Below are 23,064 nucleotides of genomic sequence, written 5' to 3'. Positions count from 1 at the left end.
ATTCTCAATGCAGGTGCCCCCTGGCTCCCAGCTGGTCTAATTTATGTCAATGAGAAGAACTGTACGTCAGCTGAACAACTGCACTTGAAACTGTTTGCTCACAGGGCCAAATTCTGCTCTCCTTCATAGTTGTACAGATCCAGGAATAACTAATAACTCTACCTTCAGCCCAGTTAACCTAGATTTGCACCAGCCTAAATGAGACCATCGCTTGAGCTGTTGGTGTGCACTGTCCTAGACACAACCTCACCCTTTGCATTTTCATGCCTGTTTGAGTGAAACTTATTCACCCCAGGGGGGCATAAAGCTGTGTCCCTAGCCCATGAGCAGCACCTGAACACAAAAAGTTTGGTCAGAACGTTCTCTAGTTGAATTAAGCACGAGAATCCTTTGCAAATAGAATTAAGCCCCAAACCTCCCCCTCTAAAAAACCAACACCTAACATGACTTATTGGCGACTGTGTAGGTAATAAACTCCACACAGGAAAGTTACCAGTTACACAGCAGGCGCTGCCCCTTGTGTGCACACTCATGAGAGCACTTTTTCAGTTTTGCTATAACCCCTTCCAAGTGACAAACTAGTTTGAATCCAAGCTACTTATAGTGGCATAACCCCACTGTGGGCACTCCTATTCCAGCGTAACTATAGTGGCTTAAATCCACACCAAAGGTTACACACAAAAAACTCCTTTCCTGTGGAGACAAGGCCTTTAACGGATTTCAATAGGCTTTACTGGCCGCACAGGCCTAATGCTCCAGCTGTTAACGCCAACTATGGGCAATGCTAGGTATGATTGAAGGCTCACACTACAAGAACTACGTTGCTGAAAGTGACTGTCGGTAAACCCAGAAATGCCTCAAAAGACACAAGGCAGAGGCCACTTTTCATTTAGATGGAGGTTTGTATTGGTTCACTTACTGAAAGATCACTGGTTAGTTTAGGAAAGCTGATCTCTTGGAGTGGGTGGGACTGTGGCTGGGGTTCCCATCAAGATAGGCAGTTAACGCCAGGGCTTTGAGAGTCAGCTAGATACAGAGACAAAATACCTCTGCCTTTGTCCAAAGGCTGCCTCCATGGTTAACAAGGCAGTATGTATTCTATATGGTACTGGGTCAATTCAATAGTTTATGAACTTCACAACTGTAGGGCTGAGATTTTCAAAGTAGTCTAACAAATTTAAGTGCCCAAATTACACTGAATTTCAATGGAAGTTGGTACTTGGGGGGGGGAGGGGGGGAGGGATTTTCAGTAGGAGATTTAGGAGCACTAGCCTCAGACTCTCAAAACAGTTGTGCTTCTAAACTCCAAATAGTTTCCTTTGAAAATCCCAGTCTAGCTGTGTACACAATTTTTTTTAAAATTACTGCATACATAAAACTGCTCACAATGTGCAGCAGCTCACAAAGTGTTTCACAACCATGTTGTCCTTTCTGAATATACATTTTTATATATAAAAAATACATTTGACACAACACTTCAAAAACAATTGCACCACCCCCCCACAGCCATTGCACCCAGATGGCAATGTTTTTCCATAAATCATCAGCTTTTTAGATTATCAAACAGACTCGCTCATTAACTCCAATTTCACTGTTTCAAACCTTGCACTTGACCAAAAAGGCGCCATTTAAAGAGATGTTGACATTAAAAATTCACATTCATCTAAAGCAGCTCCAAAAAAACACTCCCTCCCTCGAGCAAGAGCAAAAAAGCCAGCTCAAGATTGTTTGCCTTCGCAGCTCAGAGCTGCAGTACGCATCATAGCCGGGAAAAGGTGCCAACATACAGTCCACAGCTAATGCTTCACAACAAACAGTAGCTCCCTAATCCACAGCTGAAGGGGTGAGGGTGGAAATGTTTTATGTGGGAGGGAGAAAGTCTAGTCTTGGCAGATCATTACACACACCACCCTTCTTCTCTGGCCTATGCCTTGAGCATGCACCACTGAGTGCAGCAGATCTTCTGAGCGTTAGACAAAATCCTACATAGGACCAAGAGCCCTTGACACCTCATCAAGCTGGCATTTTGGAAGTCAGCTGCTTATGCCCTATAAAAATCCAGCAGTGCTTGGGGTAAGATTCATACTACATTCAGACATTCTCATCTCTTAGAACATGAGTTACAAACCCAGCTTAAAAACCAGCCAACCAGCCTAAGGCCTTGCATTGTTTTTCTTTATCAAATGAGAGTTTATATCCTTCAGAGTGTCCATACATTAAATTGCAGAGCAAACAGAGGGCGTGTACTGGGGTGCGGGTGGAAATGGGGTGGTGAAACAGTCTCAGTGCTTGCACCAATTTCATTTTAGCAAAGCTTATTATTATGGCAAACACGCCATATTTGTCTCCTCCGCTCCCCTTACTGTTCATTTAACCAGAAACTTCTTTCAAATTACATCCTTCTATTTCTGTGCCTTTGTGTTAATCATTTCCCCAGAGAATTGGTGTTTAATTGCTGTCTAATTTGCATAATTATGCATATTAATCTCCACACCTAATGAATATTCATAATTCTCATTTAGATTTTGTTTTCTAATCAAAAATTTCCAATGTGATTACTGTGCAGAGCAGGGATAAGCCTCTAATAATACCTTGGATACTAGGGAGAATTACTGGCAATTCTCCCACCTCCTACTTCCTAGAATAAACTTTTGCTTTGCTAATGTGTTTTTCTAAAGCAATTCATCTGCATACCCTGCAAACACCAATAGAAATCAGAGACAGAAATGCTCGCTCTATTCATGTTGCTTTCAGGAGTATTTCCAAAGCATTTGGACAGCTTGGGTGAGGCCACGAACAATGAGTTCAGTGCATCCTGAGCGGATTCTTCTCCCACCTATGAGACAAGTCCTGTGAGACACCAGACACCAACTTCCTCTCTCCTTTCACCCACCTCAGCTTCTGCATGGAGTGGGAGGGGCAGACATGACACAGGACAGAAGGAAGCACTCGAGAACTGAATTGTGGGTAACAGAACCAGTGTAAACAGTGCAGTCATGTCCACACACAGCACTCTAGTTAGCTATTCTAGCTGCACTGCCCTCTAGGAAACTGGTGGATAAGGATCCAAAGAGCAAGGGCTTCTAGGAGGAGTTTTCACAAGACTGTCTGAGAGCCCAAGGGGACTGTGGGAGAAAATGTCAAACACCCTTGGAAACTCAGGCCAGTCCCTCAAAACCAAGTCCAGGATAAACGGTCAGAGCTCACTCTTTCGTCAGACAATTTCTCTCAAGCATCTCACTAGACTGGGGAGGACGTACAAGGTCACGTAAGGGGAGACCAAAAAGTAAGAACAGGGGATACTGGAATTCATGGTGAATGTCAGAGTGGAGAGGTTCATGTCCCCCCCATTAAGTGTCCCCACGAGCTACTTCTAAATGAAAATATGCTAGAGGAACCTTTAACACCGAGGCCAAAAATGCACCTGCAAATGTGGAGGCCAGCGGCAACAAATCTGGGATTTAAGATCATTGGGGCGATGCAAGCACTGGGCGGGTTCCTGTTTTCCTTGGGCAGCTCATGGGAAGGGCTGGAGCACTGTGGGGATGAGCAGATGAATATGGGGTGGTCCTGTCAGAGCCCATACCACCCTGTATCATGGCCTTGTACTTGCTGGGATAACAGCCCTGGCAGCCCTTGCCCCTGGCTGGCATTCTGAGGATATCACAGTGGAGCCCCATAATACCTGTATTAGGGTGGCACTGAGAGTCCCCAAGGCCCAGTTACGCTAGGTGCTGTACGAGCTCCTGCAGCCTTGCTTTTCTGATGCATTCCATCATGGATTCTCTGGCCTCCTGTTTGAATCAGTGGCTGGCTGCCTGCCCTGGCAGCAGACTAGTGGAGGCAGCCAGCACTGCTCCCGGCGAGGGGCAATTCAGACGGGACGCCCACTACGAGAGTGGTATTCTGTGTGTGTTTGTGGCATGTTACAGACCCGCCGGGGGAGGGGGGGGAATCCAAACAGCGCTTAGCAGGTCAGATTTCTCCACTGTAATCAAGGCCTTTCAGACACACCCCTAGGTGCTTGCAAAACTCTCATCCTAGGATGACAGGAGGGCCTGCCTTTCCTCTTGGGACTTGCCCTCCCCCCCTTCTTTTCTTTAAGCATCTCTGACTCCAGATAAGAGGCCTGTCCTTGCTCCTAAGCTGATTATGCGACTGGGTTACAGGAACAGGGATGGTCAGATTTCAGTCCAGCCGACAGTTCCAAGGAAACTGAAGAGTTCCTCTTCCAGCCATCCATGTGCATGCATGCGGGAGGTTGCCGAGGAGCGCTAAGAGCTAATGGAGTTGAGGTGATTGCCCTTTAATACTCCCAGTGAATAAAGCGGCACAGCTCTGGAATGGTTCTTCTGGATTCCAGATAAAGCACACAAACAAACTGGCCTAAATACTGTATGTGCGCACATCCGTGTGAGTGAGTGTGTATTACAGGCAGGGCTGGTAGCACTGCCCATTATTACGCCTGCACAATACTTCCCACTGTAGGACCCTGTCTTCAGCTGATTACAACTTTGCCAACTTCAGGCTGAAATCTGACGTGCCGGGGGTCTGCCTGTCTGATGATGATGATGGTGAAGACATTTCAGCCAAAATGGGTCAGCTGATGGAGAACAAGTCTGGGAAAATTAAGTTTTGCCCATGTTAAACTCAGGTGATGTTTTCTTTGAACAGATCAAGCACCCCCCATACTTTGGGGGCAGCGACTCGAAATTTGGTAAGGGTGTGGCCTGCTTGTCTTTTGCCATTCCTGTGAAAATCTGCCCAAATTTGGCCAAATTCTAAACTTCTGAAAAATCTCAGTTCATACATGCTGTATCTGGAGACACAGGCTCTGTCTACACTAGAGACCTTACCGCTGTGCCACTGTAAGGCTGTTTGTGTTGCCGCTCTATGCCGACTGGAGAGAGCTCTCCCGCCAACACAGCACCGTGCACTCTACCACTAGGCCGGTGTAACTAATGTCGCTCAGGGGTGGGTGTTTTTTTCACACCCTTGAGCAATATAAGTTACGCCGACGTAAATGGTAGTGTAGACAAGGTCCAGGACTTCAGCAACTAAAACCTCAGAAGATTATGTCCTCACTGAGCATGCACCAGCTTCTACAGCTCTTGGTGGTGACCAGAGAGCACGTGCACCATGCCCACAGAGCAACTGAACGTGCTCCAGCCCAGAGCTATGGGGCAAAGCTGGACTTGCCCTGTAACTGCTGCTCTGGGCGAGGAGAAGCGCCAGAACGGACAGCAGGGAGCATCTCTCTCCTGTGCTACCAGTGACCCCTCTGCTGGCACCCAAGCAGCAGACAGGAGGAAGCTGATTCGAATGCAGAGCAAGGGGAAGAGAAAGGAGTGGACTGTGACAAGAGGCTGGTGAGACTGAGGAGGGCTGGAAGGGGGCAGACTGGCTAGGCATGGAGGAAGGGACTGGTTGGATTAGGAGACCGGGAGTTATTTGGGTGGTGGGGGAGGCAGAACAGTAAGATCAGACAAAGCTTGTGGGGAGACTGGGACTGGCGGGATGTGGACTAGGAACCAGTGTGGGCAGGAACAGGGGCGAAGGGAAGACAGATGTGACAAGGAGCTGGTGAGCAAGAGGAGAACTAGGTCTGGGCAGAGACTGGACGGGGAATTAAGGAGTGGGGAGACTGTAGCAAAGAGCCAGGAAGGAGAGACTGGGGGTGGGAGCCAGACTGGATGAGGAGCTGGGAGAGGGGAATGGGGACTGGCTGGGCAGGAGACTAGGACTCGGTGAGCCCAGAGGAGGAGACTGGGGTTGGCTGGGCAAGGAGACTGGGATAAGGAGCCGGGACAGATCAAGAGAGTCTGTGCCCACTACAGCACACTCCCATCCAAGGCCCGGAACGAATCCCAAGATTCCCAAGTCTCACCATTCTTCTGCTTTCAGCCATCACCTGTGAATCCACCCGTAAAGTGCCCCATCTTCCAGTGCCGGTCCACATAAAAGATAACCTGCTTCTGCTGTCAGGTGCTCCCTTAGCTCAAGTGGCAGAGGTCTGTCCACTGGATCTAAAGGTTTCGACCCTGCTGATGCCCTATGCAGGTGATAATATAATACCACGATAAACTTTTGCTTTTTGAAAAATACAGAAAACATCACACAAAACGCTGTTTAAAGAATATTATTCAGGTTGCGAAGTCCAGCAGTCAAACGCTCGGAACTGCCAGCGTTAGGTTGCCAGTGCAACCATTTGCACGTGCATTATGGGATGGGATTTAATTACATGATCACATACTATTTTTCCACAGGACCCTCTTGTGCACTGAGTGAGGCAGGGGACTTGCTTCAGGGATGAACAAGAGGTGTGCAGTGAAGGGGGCTGTTGGAGAAGTTGGAAGGTACATAGCAGGGTGACCACATGTTCCGTTTCAGCTGGGATGGTCCCCTTTTTAAGTCATGATGGGGGAAGGGGAGGGGGGGAACAGGCCACTTGTCTAGTTTGCTCTTGCCAAATGATCAAGTGGAGGAACATTCAGGGGGGCTCGGGCAAGTGGTGCTGTGGTGGGGCCCCCTCGGGGAGGTGATGGGGCGACCCTTGGGCCAGCTCCATGGAGTGTCCCATTTTCACTCTGGGAAAATATGGTCACCCTATATGTAGTGAATGAGGCTAGGGATTTCAGAAAGAGAAAGGGTGGTCTCATGGTTAAGGCAGCTGAATGCTGCAGCCCTGTGGAATTTCAGCCTATCCCTGCCACAAAATTCCTATGGGATGTTGGCCAAGTCACTTAAACCAAACTTTTCAGAGTGGTTACTAATAGCGTTCCTCATTTTCTGAGTGCCTGGCTTGAGACCCCAGGGTCCAGGGTGCAGAAGTGCTGAGCACTCTTGGCTGCCATTGAAGACACACAGTGCTACGTACTCGGAAAATCCAGGCCCTCGGTGTCTCAAATTGTGCATCCAAAATTAGTGAAACTTTTGACCTTAATCTCTGTGTCTCAGCCCCCCTTATATAAAATGGAGACAATACCCACCCCCCAATCTCACCGGAGCATTGTGAAAATAAAAGTTCACATCTGTGAGGCACTCGGATACTATCGCGATGAGCACCAGAGAAAGCCAATGAAGAAATTCATAGTTCTGTCTTCCAAGCAGGGTTTGGATAGCATGCGGTATAGAAGGCCTGGGGCCACACATTGAACAACGAAGAAAAATAAAGTTAATAGCTGCTCACTAAGTGAGCACTTTCCATTTTGTGCACTGAATGAAGCAGGGGTCCTGTGGAAAAAAAATGCGATCGTGTCACTAGAGACTATCTTAAGGCATATGCAGATGGGGGCCGAATTAAGTTCGCACAGGCAAACTTAATTCTGGCATTTCTTAACTCTGTGTGCTTGACTTCACAACCTGAATAACTTCCTTTTCATGTAGCTGTGTGTGTGTAATGCGTATGCATACGTATACATGCTCGCACGCAGCTGTTCTAAGCCAACTTTTAAAATAAAAACATTTAAAGGAGCCAGGAGTAAGACACTTCCCAGTTCAGAAACAACAAAAATTGGGACAGCCTCCCCTCCATTAATACAGTTATTAAAATAAAAAGAAACCCACAGATTAATTATGCATTTTAATAACCCTGATCATGAATATTCATAATGCATTTCTTGCTCATGTTCTAATTAAAACGTACTAATAGAATAAGATGTAGCTGTCAGACAGTAATTTTTTTTACACGATTTTTATGGTGGAGCTAAAAAGAGCTGATATACAATTACAGTTATAAGCTCTCAGCACGGATAAAAATAATTTGTCCAAGTTTAGCCTCAGCAAAAAAACTCCATCTGATAAGAGATACTATCAGACCTCTCCATTGTCTCTGTCTGCCCTCAATAAAAGGAGCCTAGATCCCATAAATGAAAGACATTCCCAGGGACTTGATTCAGGGGAAGGGTTTACTTGCAAGCGAGAAAAGTGGTGAATTCGGAGACAACGTTATCTTCAGACAGACACACACCCACACCCACCCTCCTACCTTCCCCTCCTTTCTTCATTGCTTCGGAAAATAGCAAAACTATATAGACGGACATTCTATTTAAATCCACAAGGAGATCGCTTCCCCACATTAAAAAACAAAACAAAACCCCAAACTGGTGAGAATCTATCTCAATAACTTCCCACCTTTATAGCGCCAAAGCCAGAGTTTCTTCCCCGCTCATATTTGAGGAAGAGGCACTCTGACCCTGCATGCACCCCACCACAGAAGTATGCTGCAGGTTTTTCTGATTTGGCAATATGGAGGTGAAACAAGAGCTACATTTTTTTTTTTTTAAATAAACGCGGTACAAGCAAGCAGTTTCAGGACATTTAGGAACAGAGTTTTTTCAAGTATTCAGGTACCTAGATGCTTTGAGAAATCCCACTTGGCCCCCTAAATACCTTTAAAAATCTGGCCCCTAATGTCTGGAATAATTCCCAATGCAGAAAGATTATGGTGAGGATGGAAGCCACTTTAAACAAATAATTCTTAAATGAGTAAGTAAATTCGGTAAGAAGGATTCATGTTCTCTCCCTCCTTTACCACATTCCAGCTGCCCTGTGCTAATTCCACACAGTTCAGAGACCCAAGTGCACTGGATTCCGAGAGGCAGAGAATGCCCAGCAAAGACTCATGTTCTTGCTTCAGAGAATGAAGCTTGCAAGAAATAAGACTTAGTTTGGAAGCTGTTTTGTGCCTTGAAGCACCAGGCACCCGAGACGGATGGAAAATGCCTTTTGCAGAATCAAAGAATTTTGGCCCCGTAGGTTACAATCAAGTCTTTCCCATATGACTCTCTGGCGCAAGGATCCTGTCCCAAGAGAGTTGAAAGGTGTCTCTTCCCCCAGGGACGTGGGGGAGGGATGACGGATATCCTCTCCCTTGGACATTCTGGTACTACATGCCATGTGGGAATTCCCAAAACTCTGAGTATTTTTGTTGCATCCAGGTAAGACTAATTGCAATGGACCACAACCCCCGAATGATTTCTGCCATGGACAAGAATTGTTGGGTGGGCAGCCACCCCGGCTTCAGGCAGGCACAATGGAGCCCCCCCCCCCCCCCCGGCAATCAGAATGCATGGAGCCAAGAAGAGGTTGTTCTTTTTCCCCCCGGGTTGCTGTGATGCAGGCACAATTTGTGCCACAAAATGCAAAGTCTCCATTCAAGAATCCCTGCGCTAGTAGCCGTCAGAAGGGAAGCGAATCACCAAGCAGATCTAGTCTAGCTCACAGCAAGTCTTGGCATCAGAGAAATGAAAAATACGAAGGGGCCAAGTTCTAAGAGTTGATTTGGGAGGGAGGGAGAGGAGGAAAAGGCAGAACTAACGTGGAAAACCAAATCACTAGAACACATGGCTTCTATAATGCACTAATGTGCATGCTGCCTTCTGTTACGTGGTGAACCTGCTGCAGCAAGAATGGACTTATCCGGTCTCTTTGGAGGCACATACATGCACGGAGAGGAAGGGGCTACAGTGCACTAGCACGGCTACCACGAGAAGGGTGAGCAACTTTTACATCTGTGATCACAAAAAGTGCTCTTGCCACTTCTTTCAAAGTCCTGTTTAGTGAGACCGGTGTCGACACGAGGCACTTGCTCTGTGTGAGCCACTGAAGAGTCCTGGGTAAATGCAGCTCTCCAGAGATTCAGAAGGAAGCAAAGCACCTGAGAGAGGCAGGAAAGGCCCTTCTGTACTTTAAGAGGCTGCTACTACAAAAGCCCATGAGCTTCCATTTCTGCCTATGTCATGATGGCAGCTGGGAGTAAAAACCACACACACACAGTCAGCAGTCTAGTATTTTTATGCCTGTGAATATAGTTCACCCCCCCCCCGCTAGACGCCCCAAGGGGAAACAAAACGGGTTTCCCCCTCTAAGCACATGCTGTCTACTTCCATCAGAGGTGGGTCACGGAGCAAGCAGTCTGAATTGCAGATAAAGAAGTGGGTGCCACTGTAATTTGATTTGAAACAGAGGTGACAGAAGGCTGCTTGATAAACACTTCCAAATTAAGCAGCTTTGTGTCCTAATCACTCTGGCGATCAGCCTTACAGCAAAATCTCCACTAAAAAGGGATTTGAAATCAATAAAATTAGTCGACTAGTAATTAGCTTTAGTCCCAGTCAAAGTAGCAAAGTTGATTTTCCTGACAAGCGTTTGCTGCCCCACCACCACGCACACGCAGAGCTCTTGTTAGAAAGCCACAGATGCATCTTAAAGAACAAGACACCTTCAGTGAAAGTCACCTTGATACACTGAAATTCTCTTCTCTTTTTCACATGAGCCAGGGCCTTTAATCAGAATTGTTAATAAATAAATAAAGCAGAGTTTGCAACCAGTGCTATCTGCCCCAGAATAGGAAAAAACAGGTTTGAAAGGAATGCAGTCATTAGTTGCTATGAAATTCTGTTTACAGGACATGGATTGTGGATGGGCCTATACAATCGGTTCACTTCCTTTTCCGGGCTCAAGACAAAACAATTTAAGAAAAAAAGCAATGCTGAACACCTGGAATGCAGCTCAGGGATACTTAATGGTGCCTGGGTGGAGGAAAGTCCCTCCCCTTGCCGCCACATCCCTCTCTTTTATCAAGCATTCAAAGAGCCAGACTGGAATCCTCACTCCCTGCTTAGCAAGAGCTCCTATTTCATGGACTCGCTGCCTCAAAGTGAGCAGCTACCATGGGAGCAAAGTGCAGGTCCCTCCTGGAAATAAAGGGTAGGCAAGATTCCATGACACCATGAGCAGAGAAAATTTAAACTATCAGATCTTTCTGCTTAACATGTAAGAATGTTTTCACCATCCACCAGGGAGCACAAAGCAAACACCTCATCGCTTATAACTCTAATATAAGGGGGAAGGCAAGGGGGGACGTGGCAGTGCGATGGGGAGGGAAAGGAAGTAGTACCGTGTGTGAAAACTGCAACTTCCTATAATCTGACGTGCCTGGAATGGATTAGCAGGTTTTGTTCCGAGTGAGCTGCACAGGCCATGAAGTCAGGCGATCTGGGGTCTGTTCTCTGAAGCTGGACGCCCCCAAGGTCACTCAGGGAGCACTGTGAAGCTCACTTCATTCATGTCTGCAAAGCGCGTCGAGCGCCTCAGATGGAAGGCACCAGCGGAAGCCCACGGCATTATTGAACGCAATGATTCAAACAGACCAAGCCTACGTTAACCTCCCCTCTGCTGCCCCCATGAAGAGGCGGGTGAAACGCAGATGTCTGGGTTCGTGTAGAAAAGCAGGAAGCTTCGCTGCAGAAGTCACACTTTGACTGCCATGGTCCAGGGGGATGGAGCACAACACTGGCAGTCAGGAACCCGGGGTTCTGTTCCTGGGTCAGGTTCGCTACGGGGCCTTGGACACGTGGCCAATCCTATGCCTGTTTCTTCTTTTGTAAGGAGGGAGATGGCCAGATGGACAGCACAGAATGCTAGGTGTTAAGAGCAGACCCTTTATACTACAGTATAGACAAAGCCTTATTACTAGGGTCCTACCAAATTCACAGCCATGAAAAATGCATCACGGACCGTGAAATCTGGTCTCCCCCGTGAAATCTGTATAGTACAGGGTAAAAGCACACAAGACCAGATTTCACAGGGGAGACCAGTGTTTCTCAAATTGGGGGTCCTGACCCAAAAGGGAATTGCAGGGGGTCATAAAGTTATGTTGGGGGGGGGGGTTGTAGTATTGCTACCCTTACTTCTGCGCTGCCTTCAGAGCTGGGTAGCCGGAGAGCAGCAGCTGCAGACTGAGGGCCTGACTCTGCAGGGAGCAGCACAGCAGTACGGGTGGCAATACCATGCCATGCCCTCCTTCCTTCTGCACTGCTGCTGGTGGAGGCGCTGCCTTCAGAGTTAGCCAGCAGCTGCCTCTCTCCAGCAGCGCAGAAGGAAGGGTAGCAGTCCTGCAACCTCCCCTCCAATAACCTTGCGTCCCTCCCACAACAATTCCTTTTTGGGTCAGGACCCCAACAATTACAATATCGTGAAATTTCAGATTTAAGGAGCTGAAATCATTAAATTAACAATTTTTAAAATCCTATGACTGTGACTTCAGTAGGGCCCTACCTATGACCATGGCAGACCCTCTTCTGAACCAGGTCATTGGAACGAGGAGGATACAAAGGGACCTTACAACTGCCCGTTAACACTGATTCCCAGGGGATTTATCAGGCACATCCCTCCCGTTTATCTCTGCTGAGAATTTGTGAGGTTCAGATACTAGACAATGTTCTCCAAAAAGCAAACATGCAGGCACTGAACCCCAGTGCACTCACCCCCCAAGGGAAATGCCCATTGCTGCCTCCCCCACCCCCGAGGCGAACACAGTGATAATTTTTTGGCTTAAAAAAGCTGATGCCACCACTTCAGTGATCATTAATTTCGCCGCTTTGCATCTGCTGCCTTGTGTTCTCACTCAGCAATTTTTGTATGGTGATAGCCTATGCTCAGAGCAGAATTTTAGGAAGTGCTGGGGGGATGGGGTGGAAAAGAAAGGAGAGAGGAAAAATCCTTTCAATGTGAGGTTTGAAAAAAAAAGGGGGGGGGGAGAATACCAAGTCTGTGGACTAGGTGAGGGGAAAAAAGCCAGAATACACGTTCCAACACAAACACAATGTACTTTGCCTAGACAGAGTCTTTTGGACGACGGTTCTGTAGATGATGCACACTACATTTCAAAACAAAGCCGCACTGGCAGCTTGTGCTCTGAATAAGAAGTGGTGCCTGGCCTGTATTTATACGCCAACTGCTACTAAAGGATAGCACAGACCTTTAGTCTGATGGGTAACATCAGCAGGGAAACCGGGCGAGGAAGCGAGGTGGGTTGGGGTTTCACAGTAGCCTCCCACCAGTTATTGTCAGAGGAAACACAGGCTCTAAGGAGAGGGGAGAACATCATCCTGACAACCCCACAAGCAGCCTGTTCACAGCATTATGGCCCCAGAAGTACATCAGCCCCCGGAGCGCCAAGACTGCAGCTCCAATGCAACCATGCAGGGCGTTATAGACAAAAGAAATTCCCTGGGTTGGAGTTGAAGCTGCATGGCTGCTGCCTTGAATCAGGGAGAAGGATGTACCTCTTCTCCCACTCTCTGTTGTTCAAACCACTGCCCTAGCAGAGACTGAACTAGTGCATGTCCCCGGATGGCTAGAACTCACCTCGGCACAGAAAGCGAGAGGGAGGGAAATAGGTTTCTTGGTGTTCCAAACTGGCAGCCCTGGAAAGCACCCTGAGCATGTTCAGGTGGAAGGGAAAAGTAGCTAAGGAACTTTTGTAACACCCTACAATGGCCTTCAATGTGCGGCATCAAATGCTGAGGGATGTTAATTCCACTCAGAGCGGTAGATATTCCCTGTGCAAGCAGAACCCAGCCTTAATGCGCAGAACCCTACTGCTCTGAGCAGAAGAGGTTGCTGGTGGCAGGTTAATCTGAATTTACCACGGCACTTGGTTTAAAAATACAGCCCAATTAATGCTCCAACAGGGAGCTGCCTGCACTGCACTTCCACCAGGGGGCCGCAAAGCGTGCTATCGGCTGGCGAACAGGAGCTGAAGACAGACGGCCTTACGGATAAGGCACTGAGCTGGGACTCAGGAGACTGGGCTCCACTCCTGGCTCCGCCACAGATGTCCTGTGTGACCTTGTGCCTCTGTTCCCACACCGTAAAATGGGGATATTGATATCCACTCCCTCCCACCATGGTCTGGTCTATTTAGAATGGGAGCTGTAGGGGTAGAGACGCCTGCTCACTATGTGTCTGTGCAGCACTATAAGGCCTTGATCTCAGCTGGATCCAGCAGGCACTGCCATCATAATAAATAAAATTATTATTATTATTTATTTTATTAAGTCCCAGTGGTGAAGAGTGTGCCTGATCACACACTGATGGACAGAGCAGAGCCAAAACTTCACCATTCACAATGGATATATCCTATTCATTTAGGCTTAGATGTGTCTTTGCGCAGTTCCATGGGACATGTGACACCTAGCCCCATTACTGACCCAGGAGGTTTTAAGAACCAGCTTGGAAAAGGTTCCAATGAGGAATTTTTTCTTCGTTCCAGTCCCCCGTAATAACGGCCAAGGTACAAAGGGACACAGAAAACAGACTGAGCTCAAGCAAGTGGCTGTATAATTAATCCTCACCTCAAATAGGCCAGTAGTCTCTGCCAAGTGAAGAAAATGCTGATCAATGGCTCGATTTCCCTGATACTGAACTCAACCAGCAAGATATTTCTATTAATCCATCTAGCAAAACAGAAGGCATACCAGCAAAGTTCTCTGTGTATTTAATAATTGTACTTAGCACTTCTAGTGCTTTTCATCAGCAGATCTCAAAGCACATCATAAAAGTAAGGAAGGCATTTCCCCATCACAGGTTTTGTTTTTTGTTTTTAAATGGGGAAACAAGCACAGACAACATTTAAGCAACTTTCCCAAGATGAAAAGCATAGCTAGGAATAGAAGCCAAGTCTCAACCCTCAGGCCAATGCTCTATCCATGTTGTCTACAAGTAAAAAATTGTGTTTATATACACAAGTCTGGAGCAGGCCTCAGTGATGCAAAGTTTGGAGCCTCTTATTTTCATGTAGTCCATGTGGTACCATCCAGAGTTGCTAGTCTACTATTTCTACCTAATGGTCCAGTTTTTCCATAAAGTGTTCACTACACAGAAGCTTCCATCTCTCTCAACGGGAGCTGAACACATCTAAAAACCATCTGGCCACTTAGTGGAACTGGTCAGAAAACGTCCCTTTAATTGGTGCTGGACGTTCTCTTTTAAAAACTTCTTGTTTCACAGATTTTTGGCAGGAAAAAAAATCAAAAATGAAGAAAGTGGGAAATTTCGACCAAAACGAAATTGTGTCAAAAGATGAAAGAATATTGACCAGCTGAGCCCACATCTTGTAACGGGCTTGTGATGTACTCCTAACACCCAGGCGAGTTAGGGAAGTAGTAGTATCCTCATTTTACAGATGAGGAACTGAAGCAGAGACACACACTATGTGACGGGCCCATGGAAGATTGAGCGGGGAACTGACCTTGTGTCTCCCAAGTCTCTGGTTAGTACCTTAGGCACTGGACCATCCTTAGCAGTCCAGATGAGAAATCAACTTAGATAGGATACATTACATGAATATAGGCACCACTAAGACATAGCAGGCACCCCCGAGATTTACCAACACCACACCCCTCTGATGTAGCAGAGAGACATTATCCTAACTAAGAGGTCACAACAGCAGAAAGGGTCCTACCGCAGAGCCCCATAATACAGTCAGCAAGATACCAGGGGTGAGGGCGAGGAGAGAAACAAACCTGTAACAACAACCAGAGGGAAGAAAATAGGCTTTAAAGCTCAAAACACAACAGCTGTAAAAACAAAGCCACAACAATGACCAAACCAGAGCACAAAAGAAGCAGCGTGGAAACAATAAAGATTGAATCTAGGGTAACACAAGGTTCAACCTGCCTACAAATCATCTACTTCAAAAGGCCAATGGATGCGTGGAATTTCCCTACTGGGGAGCACTGGTGATGAAGAGCATCAATGTGATCAAGAGATTTCCCCCAGCGCTGGTGAAATGGGCTTGGAGTACAAAGGGGGGCGATGGGTGAAAAAGCAGGGAAGAGGGGCAAACCCACATACGTTGTTTTTAAATTCAGAAGATGTTAAATAGATGGGGCTGACGACCACAATTAGCATTAACTTTGCCTTTTGTTAGCACCTCTAATAAAAAAAACTTACTTGTAACTAGAAGGACTTTTACCACTATTATTTGAGTCACAGTCCCTCAGATACTTATATATTCGCCTCTTAACAGATGGGGAGAGAGGCACAGCACGGTTAAGTGACCTGTCTAGTTGTGGTGGAGAAATGAACCGTGCAATCCTGACTCTCCAGCCTCTAAACACTGTGCCACCCTGATGCCCACCCACCTGGGAGCCTATTATTCCTGCTTGGTGCAGAGGTTTAACCAAACACTTAGGAGATCCTGCAAAGCAAGGAAGGGCCAATGACCGGGCACTACAGAAGCAGCACAAATTTGAGTGGTTGCCCCGAATTTTTATAAAAAGGTGAGTGTGGTGATATCTGTTATTGGACCAACTGCTGTTGGTGAAAGAGACACGCTTTCGAGCTCCACAGAGCTGTTCTCCAGGGACCAACACAGCTACCACAACACTGAATTTATATAGCGGTTAATGTGCACCTTTACCACTCAACATCTCCTCTCACATTCAAAAAGTGGTGCACTAGCCTCCGAGCTCTATGGCAGTGGCTAGACCATGCAGCAGCAGCAGCTTTTCATACAAGTTCCTTTCTAAACTACGTCGCGCAGGAACTGCATCCCCAGGGACCATAGTACCCCATTTCCAACAGGTGTTCTTCAATATGGGTTAACCCCTTTTTCCTCCTGCAGTTGAGATGCTCCTTAAGAGAGCCCCCAAGGCTTGGCCGTAGGAGACCGCCATTTTCATAGAGAAGAAACAGGACCTCCGAGTAGCACCATACTAGTTACAGACTTAAGAGACCCATCAGATGAATCAACTCCATTCCCTTGCAAGCCCCTCCAAACAGGGCCTTCCTTGAGGGGGATCACAGATATTCTATTGATATTATGCTCCCTTCCTAGGTCAAAATGCAGCGAATGAACAGCCAAGACAACCCCTTCCAAGAACCCTCACAGGGTTTTATTCTCTCCGGGTATGGCTACACTTGCAGCTGTACAGCGCTGGGAGTTAGACCTGTCTCCGTACAGCTGAGCAGGGAAAGCGCTGCAGTCTGGCCACACAGACAGCTGCCAGCCCACTGTCGTGGCCACATTGCAGCATCTGCAGCGGCATTGGGAGCGGTGCATTATGGGCAGCTATCCCAGTATTCAAGTGGCTGCAACGTGCTTTTTTATACCTCAGGATGATATTAACATCTTCTTTCCCTTTCTACTTGGGAAATAACTATTGGTCTTTCCATATAGACTCCACCAGCCCTAGTGGCCTAATAAATCCGAAGTGACAGCCGCAACATTAACAGAATCAGCAACAGTCCTGGCAATAGTAATAAACGGTGCAATGGGGGAAGTCCCTCAGAGAATTTATTTGTGCTGTGGGAGCCTCCAATGGTCCCGATCTGGGCCCTATTGTGCTAGGCATTGCCTCCTTCCCCCCAAAAAGAGGCTTTTCAGCATAAATCTTAGCAATGCAAACTAAGATTTACAAATCCAAGGAGATAACCACCACAATCAACAAGATCAAGCGTTAGACCTAAACCTCTTGGTTCTGTCCTTGTAAACAGAAAGGATTTTCTTTGATTTCACCAAAGCTATGTCTATGCTACAGGCACTAAAGCCGCACAGCTACAGCACTTCATCGGTTTCATTGTAGCGCGGCAGCATAGATGCTTGCTACAGACTACAAATGGGGTTTTCCCATCAATGTAATTAATCCATCCCTCCGAGAGGCAGCAGCTAGATTGACAGAAGAATTCTTCCATGGACTACACTAGGGCTTAGGTCGGCTTAACTACAGTGCTCAGGGATAACGTTTCATACAGCTGAGCAATGTGGCTGACTTAAGTTTTAGACCAGGCCCAGTCCGCGTTATGTACTTCTTAAGCAATCTTTATTACAATTCACTGGACAGTGCATCTCTCTACTGTGCTTCTTGCTATTTTAAGTACCAAGTACTTCTGCACCAAATGGGATAATTTCTTTCTATTTGTTTTTAAAATATGGTAGGATGGTATTCAATCCACCAGGATGGCTGATCATGCCACAAAGTATCCTTAAGCAATAGTTTCATGGCAGCCAGGCCACATCAATCCAGTTAATATTTTAATACATCTTTAAAAAAAAATATTTGGGAGGGGAACAGAAATGAACAATTTCCAACACTGGCCCCATTCATCCTGTTTCAATTTTCTCAATTCCACGAGGACTGCTGTACGGAAGCACAGAATCAGAGCATCATTTCAACCACATACTGTAGCTCCCATTTACCATCAACACAGACTGGGTAGATGAATCCGCATGACCAAGATTTTTCAATAGTAACTAGCTATTTTGGATGGCCAATTTGAGACACTTTAAAGGTACATGGTGTTTCTAAAGTGTCAAGTTGCTCCTGAAAAATTCTTTGGCCAGTGTGTTCTGCTCAATGCAGTGTTGTTGTAGCCATGTTGGACCCAGGATCTTAGAGAGACAAGATGGGTGAGGTAACATTTTTGTATTAGACCAACTTCTGTTGGCAAGACCAGCTCCTGAAATTCACAAGAATGTGTGTGGCTCGAAAAGTTGTCTCTCTCATTAGCAGTTCTGCTCAATGGCATTCTTGAAACACCATGTGAGTATCTGAAAAAAAAAGATCTGAATGCCAAGAGATGCTGCCCACTACCCAAAAATGCTTGCACCTCTGTAGTGACTAGACGTTATGTCGGAGGAGAAGTATGTGCTTAGTTAATGCAATGCACAGAGGCTGAAGTCCTTGCACATGCAATGTGGAGCTGACAGCATAATCCAAATAGCAGAAAGACAAAGGCTATTAATTCCAACTTGAAATCTCCAAGCCAGAATTTAGTGATTAGAATGTCACATGAAACTCAATATAGTTAGATAGGAAATTATCCCAGATTCCATCCCTTTGCTGCCATTCAAATATTTACCAGCAAATTAATGATTTATTTTTAAAAAGGTATCCAGTTATGTTTAGACGAATCTCATTAGTAAACAGCTACAGCAGAATATGGTCTTCTCACATTTAATGGAGCCACGCTCCTGTCAGACACACACTGATAGTCAAAGCTCTTTTCTCCACCCCCAATTTAAAAGCATGTCCATACTCAAGAGAACAAAATGGCTTTCAGAGAACGAACCTCCACAGATGAAATGTTCTTTTTAAAAAGAACACTGATCCCTTGGAACATAAGTTTTAGAATATGCTCCCCTCCACCCATCATGAAACCTGATGAACTGTATAAAAACATTAGAGAAGCTACTCAGAAGAAAACAAGTTCAGTTCTATTCAGGCATTTAAACCATGCCCATCGTTGTGATATCTGAGCATCTGAACATCATTTGCCACTTGTATGAAAGGTGCTTGTGAGAACAGTAATTTCCTATTAATAGATTGTATTCTTATTTTCACCCAAAAAGCCAAAGACAGCAGTATCCCAATCCAGCCAGTGAGACATCCTATTCCAGATCAGACACACATTTTAATCAATACCAACATTTTCAAACCAGGAGGCCCCTCCCTCTACTTCTAATCCTTTGGCTGAGTCTTAGGTCTCAAATGCTGCAGCTTAGTCCACTTTAAGGCCTCAGAGCTAAACAGCTGCCATCTTGAAACCTATGCAAAACAGATTATGCGAGTGTAGAGAGACACTCTCACCAACACCCTCAGTGCATTTTGGAAACTGTAGTCCAGAAAACACATTTAGATTTAAAGGCAGCTCGGCAGACACCTTTTATCCATATTTTGTGTCCAATACATTTAACACCAACATTTTGCTAGTGAGAACTATGCGAATAAGTCTGTCGCTACTGACGACAATGAAAAATTTTATTCCACTTAATAGAAATTCTTTGGGAGAAAGAAGTGGCACAAGTTTCAGACCCAGTGACTTTACTATTTGTTTCCATCTCATGTATTTTACTACAAAGTTGCACATTCATGAAAGATAGACAGGCACTGGACACTTAACTCAAATATTGTCCAGTGAAAGAATTTGTTGCTGAGCCTATACAGACATTTTAAATGCTAGTAAGGAAATATACTATATATGCTGGCTGCATATGCCCCAACGTTCTGTACAGACTTGCATAAAGAGACTTCATTTTACATGGACAATTATATAATAAAGTTATATGCAGGTACACCCCCCCCACACCCCCAACCCTCTACTCCAATTTGCATCTTCCTGAGTATTTTTAAAGTTAACACATGTAGTTTAGGTTTTACCTTGCAAAGATACAACCATAACATTGTCTTGCAAGTGAGTTCTAACCTGGCTCTGGTTAGCTACCTTTAACGAGAAGATCAGAGCAGGTGACAAATGCCTACTTCCACCCAACACACACACACCCACCCCAGAAGCTTTGGATGGATGCATTTTTAAATCAAAGTGAAGTAAAATAACGGTTATTTCATGCATCACATCCACTGAAAACTAAAAAAAGTTGGCACACATTCAAATCACAGTAACAGTCTAACTTAGACATGTAAAGACCGCCACCTCACAGCCTCCGCTGCACTTTTAAGTCAGCAGATGAAAGGGTTAGTGACAGTAAAGAATTAGACAAGTTATTAAAGATGAGGGCATATGGAAATTTGGCAGCTGCCTACATAACACACACGCTGCGTCACAATGTCTTCAGCACTTTATCTGGTAAATACGTATTGCCTTTCTTTTGGAGGAAGATAGGGATCCGTGCATCATGGCCTCTAAAATTTTTCCTAACAATTAATCATCTTGCATTATAAACTTTCTTGGAGCAAGAGGAAAAAACAGCTCATGTCTTTGTCAAGAGTGTGGGGGGAAGAAGGAGTGGAGTCAAACACCAGAGCATTCTTCTGTAACAAAGCATTAAGTGTACAATCCTGCCTGGTGCAGAGCAGCCTCATCTCCCACTCATGGAATAGGAGTGCAGGGCACACAGGATCGTGCTGGCTGCAGCCCCGCGGCTGGTAGGATAGCCCGTACATTAAGCGACATGGTGATTCATTCCACAAGCAGGGTTGATTAAGAAGAATTGTTCGACACAATGAAAAAAAAAACTTTCCTAAACAAAGTGTTCTTAAACACCACCTGTCCCTGCAAACTGATGAAAGCTCTTTACTCTGGCTTCAGTTTGCAATTTTTAAAAACTACGGTTGCCACAAAGATTTCCCCTCCCCCCTTCCTTTTTGGGGAATGGCCGGAGATGACAAACCTAATTTATAACTTATTTGTTCCTAGCTCTTGGGACTCTTACATTGTGGTTCTCTCCTCCGAAAACAGAGACACACAAGCTGCTATACAAAACCAGGCATATTTTGACCCCTTACAAATAGGTGCACATCAAAGTTCAGCTCACAGCACTGTGTATCAAGGACAGAAAAGCCTCAGTAGCTCAGTATCTCCAAATGTTGTAAGCCAGCACAATTATCAGGGGATAGTAGAGAACCATACGTGAATACAGGCAGAACAACAGGACTTTAGGAATATGTGTGTACTTTAGAGAAATTTTTCTCCCACAGTGCTAATTATTACAGCATGTATGGTCAACATAATGCAGTCCGGTGAGAGATTTTTGCCTTAAAAACAGCTTATAAAAAGGACAGATGTGACCTATTTAGAGCTTTGCCAAATAGTTCTGCAATTGAATATTCCATCGATTATTTAAATTTCATTAAAAAGGAACGGTTCTATCCACTTGCTACTAAGCAGCATCATTCCAGAGCCACATGGGATTCTTTTTTTTTTTAAATAAATACTTCAATATGCTCTTTTTCCCTTTCCTCTGCTCTTTTGAGACCTTTCATCTTTGCAAAACAACTTATTCCAAATTCAACTTCCCTTCAAAGCTAAGAGAACACATCAGAATAGAAACATTTTTATCTGCGCTTACCTGAAAAATTCCTCTAAGTAACAAGGTCCACCAATCTACAGATCTGCAACAGCAGGGTCTTCATTCAGCATATATGCTGCTTTAGAGGCAGAACCAGATCTATCAGCCACTGGAAAGAAGGTGTGTGACACAGCCTCTAAAGACCGATGCATTTTGCAAGAACTTCAAAACAGCAAAGGATACCTGGCCTGGTCAGTGAATTATGGAATTCACTTCCAGTACAATTCAATGCCAGACAGATAAGCTCTGCAGCACGTAACTGCTCTAACAGAAACTTCAACGTTTCTTAATTGAATCAAAAGCCATATAAGCTCTCAATTTCTAACAGAACAACCTGCACAGGAATAAGCCAGATCTGTGGACACTCTCCTTGGAGAAAGGCAGTTTTCATGGCAAGCACCAACAGATTTTTTTCTGTTCTCTTGTGCACTAAAGTCCACAGGTCCATTCAGTGTTGTTTTAATAGCAGCAAGTAGCCAGAGAAGGAAGAAAACCATCCAACGCCATTCTTTTACACTCAGGATGGAGAGAGCACCTTTCCCTCAAACCCAAGGATTCTATTTAACCTGGAGAACTCAAGATGAGTGAATCAACTAGTCACACGGCCACCTGGTAGACCCTCCTAGATGCATGTGATTTTACCTGCTCTCCTAGTACTATTGTCCTCAGAGAGGGGCCCTTGGCATGAGCAACAAACCCTTTTGGTCTTGCGGACCCTCACATTACTGCTGGCTGACCACCTTGAAAGGGGAGAGCTGGAGGATTCACTGCTCTTTGAAACAGGTCAGTAACGCAGGAGGAGGGCATGTAGTTTACACAAAAACAAACTCACTTTTTTTTAACCCACAAAAGCTTATGCCCAAATAAATCTGTTAGTCTTTAAGGTGCCACCGGACTCCGTGTTGTTTTTGCAGATACAGATGAACGCGGCTACCCGCTGATACTTGACACCATGTAGTTTACACGACTGCCTGGTATGCTGAATCGACACCTCAAAGGCCAGATCTGCCCACGGGACCATTTTTTCCACATGCCAGGTATAGCATTAGGCATAGACCACGCTCCCAGCCACTGTACTCTTCAAGGGGAGGAGATGGCAAGCGAGACAATGAACTGAGAGAGGAAACATGCTGACATTTCCTTCAGGGGCCTGAACGAGGGCTCTACAGATACATCTATGCTGCAAAGAAAAACCCTCAGAGCCCGGATCAAAGCCCAGCGAGGCTAAAAACAGCAGGGTAGACATTCCCACTCGAGCTCTGAAACCCAGCGGAGGGATGTGGGGGGGGGGGTCCTCTGGCCATAGCATGGGGAGAATCTGCACTGCTATTTTTAGCTCTGCAGCCCAAGCCCACGACAACTGACCCGGTCTCACACTTGGTGCCATGGGTTTCCCTTTGCAGTGTAGATATATCCTGCAAATCCACCGGAGACTCCGGGGAACCCAAGAAAGGAGTGACCTGAGA

At 45.8% G+C, this 23,064-nt stretch overlaps 1 protein-coding gene across 13 annotated transcripts in view; it reads right to left on the bottom strand.

The window, feature by feature from the left end:
- The window catches only part of TCF3 (transcription factor 3), a 117,598-nt gene that overhangs the window by 52,651 nt on the left and 41,883 nt on the right, over window positions 1-23,064 (bottom strand). The gene's annotated exons all lie outside the window — the stretch shown is intronic.

Source organism: Mauremys reevesii, linkage group 26 (assembly GCF_016161935.1).
Source record: "Mauremys reevesii isolate NIE-2019 linkage group 26, ASM1616193v1, whole genome shotgun sequence".
NCBI classification, from domain to species: Eukaryota; Metazoa; Chordata; order Testudines; family Geoemydidae; genus Mauremys; species Mauremys reevesii.
This window is presented reverse-complemented; position numbering and strand designations above follow the sequence as displayed.